Genomic DNA, 8,220 nt, shown 5'->3' on the forward strand with positions numbered 1-8,220 from the left:
CAGGCGGTCTACCATGTGTTCCCTTCATGCTTCCAGGGACAGATGGCTCCCACATCACCAGGCACCTCATTCCATTTGTAGAAAGATTGTTAAAGCACATCCCATTATTAAGTGGACTGAGGTAAGCATGGGGAAAAATTCTGCCCACTGACACAAGACTACCATACACCACCAAAGTCTGAAATGAAGCCTGCTTATAAGTGAAGACAATTAAAAAGTCATCAGTCTTGTCTCTAAGTGCCAGGGTAAAAATGGACTTCTGGGATTGCATTTTTAAAAATCTCTTACCATGCTCAAAATTTGTGAATCTCCTTAGAGGTAAATTATTGTTGTTGCATTGGTATTTTATCGTGCTTCTGCCATTTGTTTCTCAGAGATGCACCTGCTGCACATCTGCAAAGGTAAGCTGGAGATGAATATGGGTGAGTGTTTCAGATTATTTGGCACTGCTTGCTAAGCACACAGATTTGTGATGCACTGAGTCAGAATCCCGGGAGGCTCCTCCTGGGAACATCTTGATGAGTGTCCCACTGTTGCTTATTTGTGCTAAAATTTAAAAACACTCATCTATGTCCCATGTCAGAATAGATATAATATTATAATATATATTTTGTAATTGTCGACTTTGTAATTGTCTTCATTTGTAAGCAGGCTTGGAGTCCCATAGATGAACCCACCTCCCCAGTTCCAGCAATTCTCCTGCCTCAGCCTCCCTGGGATTATAGGCGCCCACCACCACGCCCAGCTAATTTTTGTATTTTTAGTAGAGACAGGGTTTCACCATGTTGGCCAGGCTGGTCTAGAACTCCTGACCTCAAGTGATCCACTGCCTCAGCCTCACAAGGTGCTGGGATTATAGGTATGAGTCACCATGCCTGGCCCAGAATTTATATTTTTCACAAACCAGTATTTCCTGGCAATAACCCTAAATGTTCAGGATATTTTTGATCTATGCTTAAGAAACCTTTTACTCTTAAGATTTTTTTTTTCTCCCTCAGGACTGTTTCAAGTTCTTCCATTAGTGATAAATGTGAATAAAATTTATACCTGAAAGACAAAATGTTATTGAATGCTTAGTGAAATTATTTTTCTTTACATTAAATGTTTACATACTTTGCCACTCCTTGCAGGAGGGTTATGAATTAAATACCTAGTGCATTACAGCTGTCTAATAAGCATCCAATAAATGAATGCCAGTGCATTTAAAAGTGATGAGTTTTAGGATATAAAAAATAGAAATCTCAGATTTTTATTTGTAATCCTTCTAGAGTAAAGAAACAGATTGGGGCAATATTAGCAATTCGTAAATCACCATCCAAACCCGCTGTGAACAGATAGAGCAAACTGACTCAGTGAAAGAGAAATGACCAGAAGGAAAATGGGGTCAGAGTTCATGTCTTTAGGGCAGATACATTTTACCCAGTTTCTCAATATTTCTCTTCTCAAGTCCCCTGAGTCAGTCCCAACTTACCGCCTTTTAGAGGTCTCACTTTTATTGTAAGATAGCTTCTTACATGAAAACATTTACCACTTTGTACATACATATATATATATCTCTATACATAGGCACACACGCCCTGGGTATTCAACTGCCTGATAAACTGTAGTCATTTGTTCTGTGTTGAGGAGACTGATAAGTGAATCTTTTCCTTATCTGCCAGGGTAAACTGCCAACTTTCAAATACTCTTTGGTTTTCCCAGGTGAGTCATGCACCTTCCAGTATCTGTAGCCCCAGGGTTGCTCATGCATGGGACTGGGCCTTAGTTTTTGACCTACAGAAGGTATACTGAAGTCTTTGCTTGAGCCAACATCTTTGCCAGGTGGCCTCATTGTGTTTATTTTTGTTATATAAACCTTAAATGGGTGGCAGGATGGTGTTTCCACACGTGCACACCTGTTTACAGACCACCCACATCAGGTAGGGCAATCCCTCTGAGGAGCGGCAGCAGATGTGAGGGGCTTCCTGTCTTCCTTCCAACCTTCCTCTGAAACGCTGGTGTGTAGTGGCAACATTGTTCTTAAGCTTGAGCCCCCTGACCAAGTGAAGCATGAGAAAATGCAGCCTACCCTAGTTAGAGGCAGCTGAGCACAGGTAGTTAATGGCAGGTAAATTAGCCACAGGCACCTTTGGAACCAGCAGCAGGTGCGGCAGAGCGGAACCTCCTCGGAATGAGGAGCATGTGCAGAAGAGTTTGCACAGCAGGCTGGGGGTGCTGCTGCCTTTAGGAAGGCCTGTTTGGGGGTCGGCCCTTGGTTGCTGTCCGGGAACTTGGATTTCAGGACGGTTCCTGACACCCTAACGGATAAAAGTGGCTCGCTGTGTCCAAACTATTTGTGCAAACAGTGTGGTTTATGCTGAACACCTGCTTTCCTTCTGGGAGTCTGGAATTTTTTGGAACGTGCCAGGCAGAAGGTGCCTATGTGACCAGCATGCCCCATAAAAACCCGGGGCTCTGAGTCTCTAGTGAGCTTCCCTGGTTGACAACATCTCAAATGTATTGTTGCAACTTGTTGATAGAGGAATTACGTGCATTGTTTGGGATTCCACTGGAGAGGACTCGGGAAGCTTGGGCCTGGTTTCCTCCAGACCTCACCCCATGCATCTTTTCCCTGTGCTGATTTCGCTCTACATCTTTTTGCTGCAGTAAACAGTAGCTGTGAGCGCAACTATGTGGCAGGTCCTGTGGGCCCTCCTCCTGCAGAATCACTGAGCCTGGGGAGTTACTGGGGTCTCAGCTCAGATAGGTATAAAAATTAATACACCTCTTAGAGCACAGAGATGAGCAATGTTCTTCCAGCTTTCTTTCCTTTTGCCCTCCCTGAGGGTTTTTTTTTTTTTTGCAATGAACTTATACCTTGTCTACTTAAGGCATTTCTAATTTAGTGCTGGGATAAGTAGGGGCACTGAAATAGCATAAGATTTTCCCCCTTGCCTCAAGAATAATTCAGCAAAATAATTCATAATATAGAGCAAATACCAAATGATGTTATAAAGATTTCAGTATAGCTGGAGTCCAGTGTTTTTAAAATGTGGGTCAGTGAAGGCTGGAGTAGGAAAGAGGAAGATTTAAGGTGGATCTTAAGGATGATGTGGCAGGTAGAATAATGGCCCGCAGAGAGGCCCAAGTCACAGCCCATGAAACCTGGGATTGTGTTAGGCTACGTGGCAAAGGGAAATTCACGTTGTAGATGGAATGAAGGTTGCTAATCAGCTGATCCAGGTGGACTCAATATAATCACACGGTCTTTAAACGTGGAAAAGCTTGGTGCACCTGCAGTCCCAGCTACTCAGGAGGCTATGGTGGGATGATTGAGCCCAGGAGTTCGAGGTTGCAGTGAGCCATGATTGCACCACTGCCCTCCAGCCTGGGAGACACAGCAAGACCTTGTCTCTTAAAAAAAAGGGGGAGGGCAGGAGAGAACGGCAGAGTGATGTGACGTGAGAAAGACTCACCTGCCATTGCGGACTTTGAAGATGGAAGAAGAGGTCGTGAGCCAAGGTGGGCAGCCGGAGAGAAGCTAAAAAGACAAGGAGCAGATTCTCCGCTGCAGCCTCCAGGAGGAACCCGCTCTGCCGACACCTTAATTTTAGCCCAATGACACCGTGTCGCATGTCTGACCTGCAGAACTATAGATTGTAAACTTGTGCTGTTTTAAGCCATTAAGTTTGTGATAATTTGTGACAGACACCATAGGAAATGCACTGAGATTTGTAGTATTTCGGGGGGTGAAGAGGAGGATGAAAAGAAATGGACAAGCCTGTCAGGTCCCTGGATGGAGATTTAATGAAGATGCCAAGACTACGGATCCTAGTGAGAGTCCTGCAGCCCCCGTGCCCTGCAGATACCAGGGAGATGAGGCACTGGGAGAGTTCGTACTCGGCTGGTGGTTTTGTGCCCTCTGGGCCTAGAAAGTATGTAATGCTGCCATCCCCGTATGGGCAGAAGGATGGTTAAAGCAGCCCCACTCAGGGCAGTTTGGGGGCTCATCTGACTTTCCCCGCTGGGAGCCTCTCTCCTGACTTAACCCCAACAGAGGCATTTTCTTCCAAGTGCTGCTTGTGACTCAGCCCACAATGCCTGAGGACACACCTTCAGCCTCTCTCTCCTGAGGTTCCACTGCCTTTTCAGGAGGCCCTGGAGGGCAGGACCCCACACTGGCTCTTTGCTGAGTGGCCCAGCTCTCGCCTACGGGACATGTGTGCATTTCCCTTGCCCACACACGCTGGGGCTGCCACCATTCCCAGAGCAGTGCAGGCTCTTGGCGCCACCACCCAAGTGCCCTGTTGATTTCTAGGGCAGTAGTCAGAGCCCCATCTGCAGGTGACTCTGGCTTTCTCAGGACTGAGTTGACACCTGTGCTCTCAGTAAACATGTTTCTGAGCACTCTTGAACTCACTTGCTAAGCTTGGCTTGGAAAGTGTTAAGGGAGAGGTTGGGGTCCGCAGCTGGAAAGGCTCTCACCTCCTCCCTCTCTCTTGAACCCATTTTATGTCTCTGCTCTGGCCAAGGGGTAAATCTGAACATGTAAGTCTCATACACTTTGGCTCTTCATGGAATTGGTCCCTGTAGAAGCCGGGCCGGGAAGAATCTAACACCCTCTTGCACTACAATTTATTGAGCTTTTACTTTGTGTCAGGCACTGTTCTAAGCAGTTTGTTTATATGTGAGATTGGATGGATTTCCACCACTCTTATTCACATCTTGAGAAAGAGCACCCTTTCCCCAAGACTAGGAAAAACAGCCAGGACCATAGAGGAGGCCTTCTGTAACGTCATCAGAAGTGGAGAAGAGGTACCGAGATCCCATTAGCAAAGTGCAACTCAAAAGTCATGCTAAGTTCACTCCGTCCCTTGGGGCATTGCCTTCCTCAGCTCTGGCTGCCATCATACAACCCCATACCTTGTGTGGCTTAAATGACAGACATTTATTTTCTCAGTGTTCTGGAGGCTGGAAGTCTGAGATCAGGATGCTAGTATGGTCAGGTTTAGGGAGGGCTCCCTTCCTGGCTTGCAGACGACTGCCTTCTCTCTGTGTCCTTACACAGGCAAAGAGTGAGTAAGAGCAAGCTCTCTGGTCCCTAGTCCCTCATCAAAACTTCATTACCTCCCGAAGGACCCATCTCCAAATACCGTCACATTGGGGGTTAGGGCTCAACGTATGTATTTGGGGGGACATCATCTGGTCCATCGCAGGCACTGTCTGGGTCAGAAGGCCTCTCAGGGATTTGGTCCTGAGGCTGGCTGTGGAAGGTGCCCTTGCTTCATCACCTCTGCACCTGCTCCACCATAAGAACTGGGCAGACAGATTGGCAGCTTAGCAAGACAGATGGGAGGGAGGCTCGACAGGGAGGTTTCTGGACATCAGGAAGATAGGAATTAAGGAGGGTGAAGAGGAAGAAAAAGGGACTCCATGAAGAGGAGAGGGTCTCTAAAAGCCGCAAAGATAAGTGAGGAGGTGAGAAGCAGCCGGAAGCACCCACCTGTGACCTGGTGGGGGCAGGAAGGTGTTAGAGGAGCTAGGAAGCTAACCAGATGGGAGGAACCCTTCCCATTCTTCATGGAGGCAGATTATCACTGGTCTGCAGTTGGCATTCTTAGAGTTAGGAATCACTGTCCTTTTTTCTAGACTTCTCTCATTGGTGACGATTTGACCTTTTCCTCTTGCGCTAACGAGCAAGGTGGAGGAAGGAGATCTCTCTCTCACACAGATACTGTCTCATTCAATGCCCACCAATCCTAAGGGCAGGAACGATTGGGTTAGGCCATAGTAAACTGCCCTTCCGTAGGTCAAAAAGTTGAAAGTAGGTGATGTCACAGAATTTAGCCTAGTATTACCATCAATGCCATTATTATACAGATAAGGAGACTGAGGCTTTGGAAGGTTAAGTCATTTGCTCAAGCTCACACATTTGGTGAGTCAGGGAGCTTGGATTTGAACTGGGGCCTAACTCCAAAACCTGCTGTGGTAGGCTGCCATCTATGGAAACAGGGGTTCCTGCTGGAATGTGGAAAATATGAGGTTGGTAAGTATGACTTTTAGATGCCAGGAGGAGACCTGTGTGGCTACCACTGAGAAGCTCCTGAAGACAGAAAGGCAGGGTAGCAAAGTAGAATTAACAGGGAAGGGATGAGGAGGTAGGAGGGCAAGTAGGCCACTGAGAGACCAGGAGGAAATTTACCGGGATCGTGAGATGCTGGAAGGAAGGATCAGAGAACCTGGGACCGTGCTCTGCATCTTTTTGCTGCAATAAATGGTATTGCATGAGATAACCACTTATTGCCATGTGTCCTCATTGTAGTCTTTTTTAAAATTTTTATTATTATTATTTTTTGAGACGGAGTCTTGCTGTGTCGCCCAGGCTGGAGTGCAGTGGCGCAGTCTCGACTCACTGCAAGCTCCGCCTCCCGGGTTCATGCCATTCTCCTGCCTCAGCCTCCCAAGTAGCTAGAACTACACGCACCCGCCACCACGCCCGGCTACTTTTTTTATTTTTAGTAGAGACAGGGTTTCACCGTGTTAGCCAGGATGGTCTCAATCTCCTGACCTTGTGATCCACCAGCCTCGGCCTCCCAAAATGCTGGGATTACAGGCATAAGCCAATGCACCTGGCCCATTTTAGCCATTTTTGTCATTTATATGACAAGAAAAAATGACAGGGTGATTTTACATATGTGCATACCTATTTACACAGCTCCCAGATCACGAGCGGTGATCTGAGCTCACTAGATATGCTCAATTAGGTAATAATCAATTCAGGTCATCAAATTGATCACCCAAATCAGTTTAGGTAGTTGATGACCTAAATTAAGGCAAATATATACAATGAAATATATGCAGCTGTTAGAATGGGCTAGATCCCAGTGTACTAAAATGGAAAGAAAGCTCTTTGAAACCTAAGAAAACTGTGTTTCCATTATATGAGCAGAAATCTTGTGTACACAGAAAAATGGTCTCTCTCTCTCTCTTTCTTTCTTTCTGAGACGGAGTCTTGCTCTGTTGCCTAGGCTGAAGTGCAGTGGCTGATCTCAGCTCACTGCAACTTACACCTCCCGGGTTCAAGTGATCTTCCTGCCTCAGCCTCCTGAGTAGCTGGGACTACAGGCTTGTGCCACCATGTCCAGCTAAGTTCTTTGTATTTTTAGTAGAGACAGGGGTTTCACCATGTTGGCCAGGCTGGTCTTGAACTCCTAACCTCAGGTGATCTGTCTGCCTCAGCCTCCCAAAATGCTGGGATTACAGGCATGAGCCACCGTGCCCAGCCAGAAAAATGGTCTTTCAATTGGAAATATAATTCCAGGGAATAAAGAATAGAACCACACTGTAATATGACAAGTAATAACACACACATGGACCAAAGGTTTTTTTTTTTTTGTTTTTTTTTTTTTGTTTTTTTTTTGCCTCCCAATATCCAAGGGGCAGGCTCTGTGGAGCCTCCAGGCTGGGTTCTAGATTCTGACACTCCCGGGCAGGAGTGTCTCAGAGAATGAAACATCATGTTCATTCTTTGGGTCTCCTGTTCTTGGCACTATATCTAGCACATAATAGTTGCCTCATAAATGCCCATTAAATAAGAGCAGAACTAAACAGATCTGTTTAGAAATTGTTCCTAGGCAGCGAGGAACCACCACGTGGAAAATATGGGGTTTCTGGAGCAGTTTTAATGCAAGACAGTTCCTGTAATGTACATAGTGACACCTACTGCCAACGACACGTGCTGGAGCCCTTCCACTGTTGATTTCCTATATTCACTTACCCTTGTCTTTATCTAAGTGAAAGCTAGTGGAAACTTGAGGATGCATCTTTCCACAGCGGACAGCATTTGTAAGTAAATCTGTGTAGGCTTAGGGGCACATTGATAAAAATATATGAGAGTAAACATATACAGAGGCTGTTTTAAGAACTTCTGAGGTCCTAGATGCTCTGATTTCTGGAAGCTCCATCCCACATCATAGCAAACATATTAAAACACTCTTATATTCTCTAAAGACTCTTAAATAATATAAGTGTTAAAACAATAGTTTTATTTAAAATTATTTGATGATGAGGAACTCACTTTATAATGACTTAAAACTTTCCGGCAATCATGGCATTAGGGAACTCATACCAAGTGATATCTAACTTACAGTTTCAAAATATAATGACACATTTATCCATCAATACATTACAATTATGAAGTTAACATGTTTTGGGGACCATCATTTAAACATTGATTAATTC

The sequence above is a fragment of the Macaca mulatta genome, chromosome 20, assembly GCF_049350105.2.
Source record: "Macaca mulatta isolate MMU2019108-1 chromosome 20, T2T-MMU8v2.0, whole genome shotgun sequence".
Lineage (NCBI taxonomy): Eukaryota > Metazoa > Chordata > Mammalia > Primates > Cercopithecidae > Macaca > Macaca mulatta.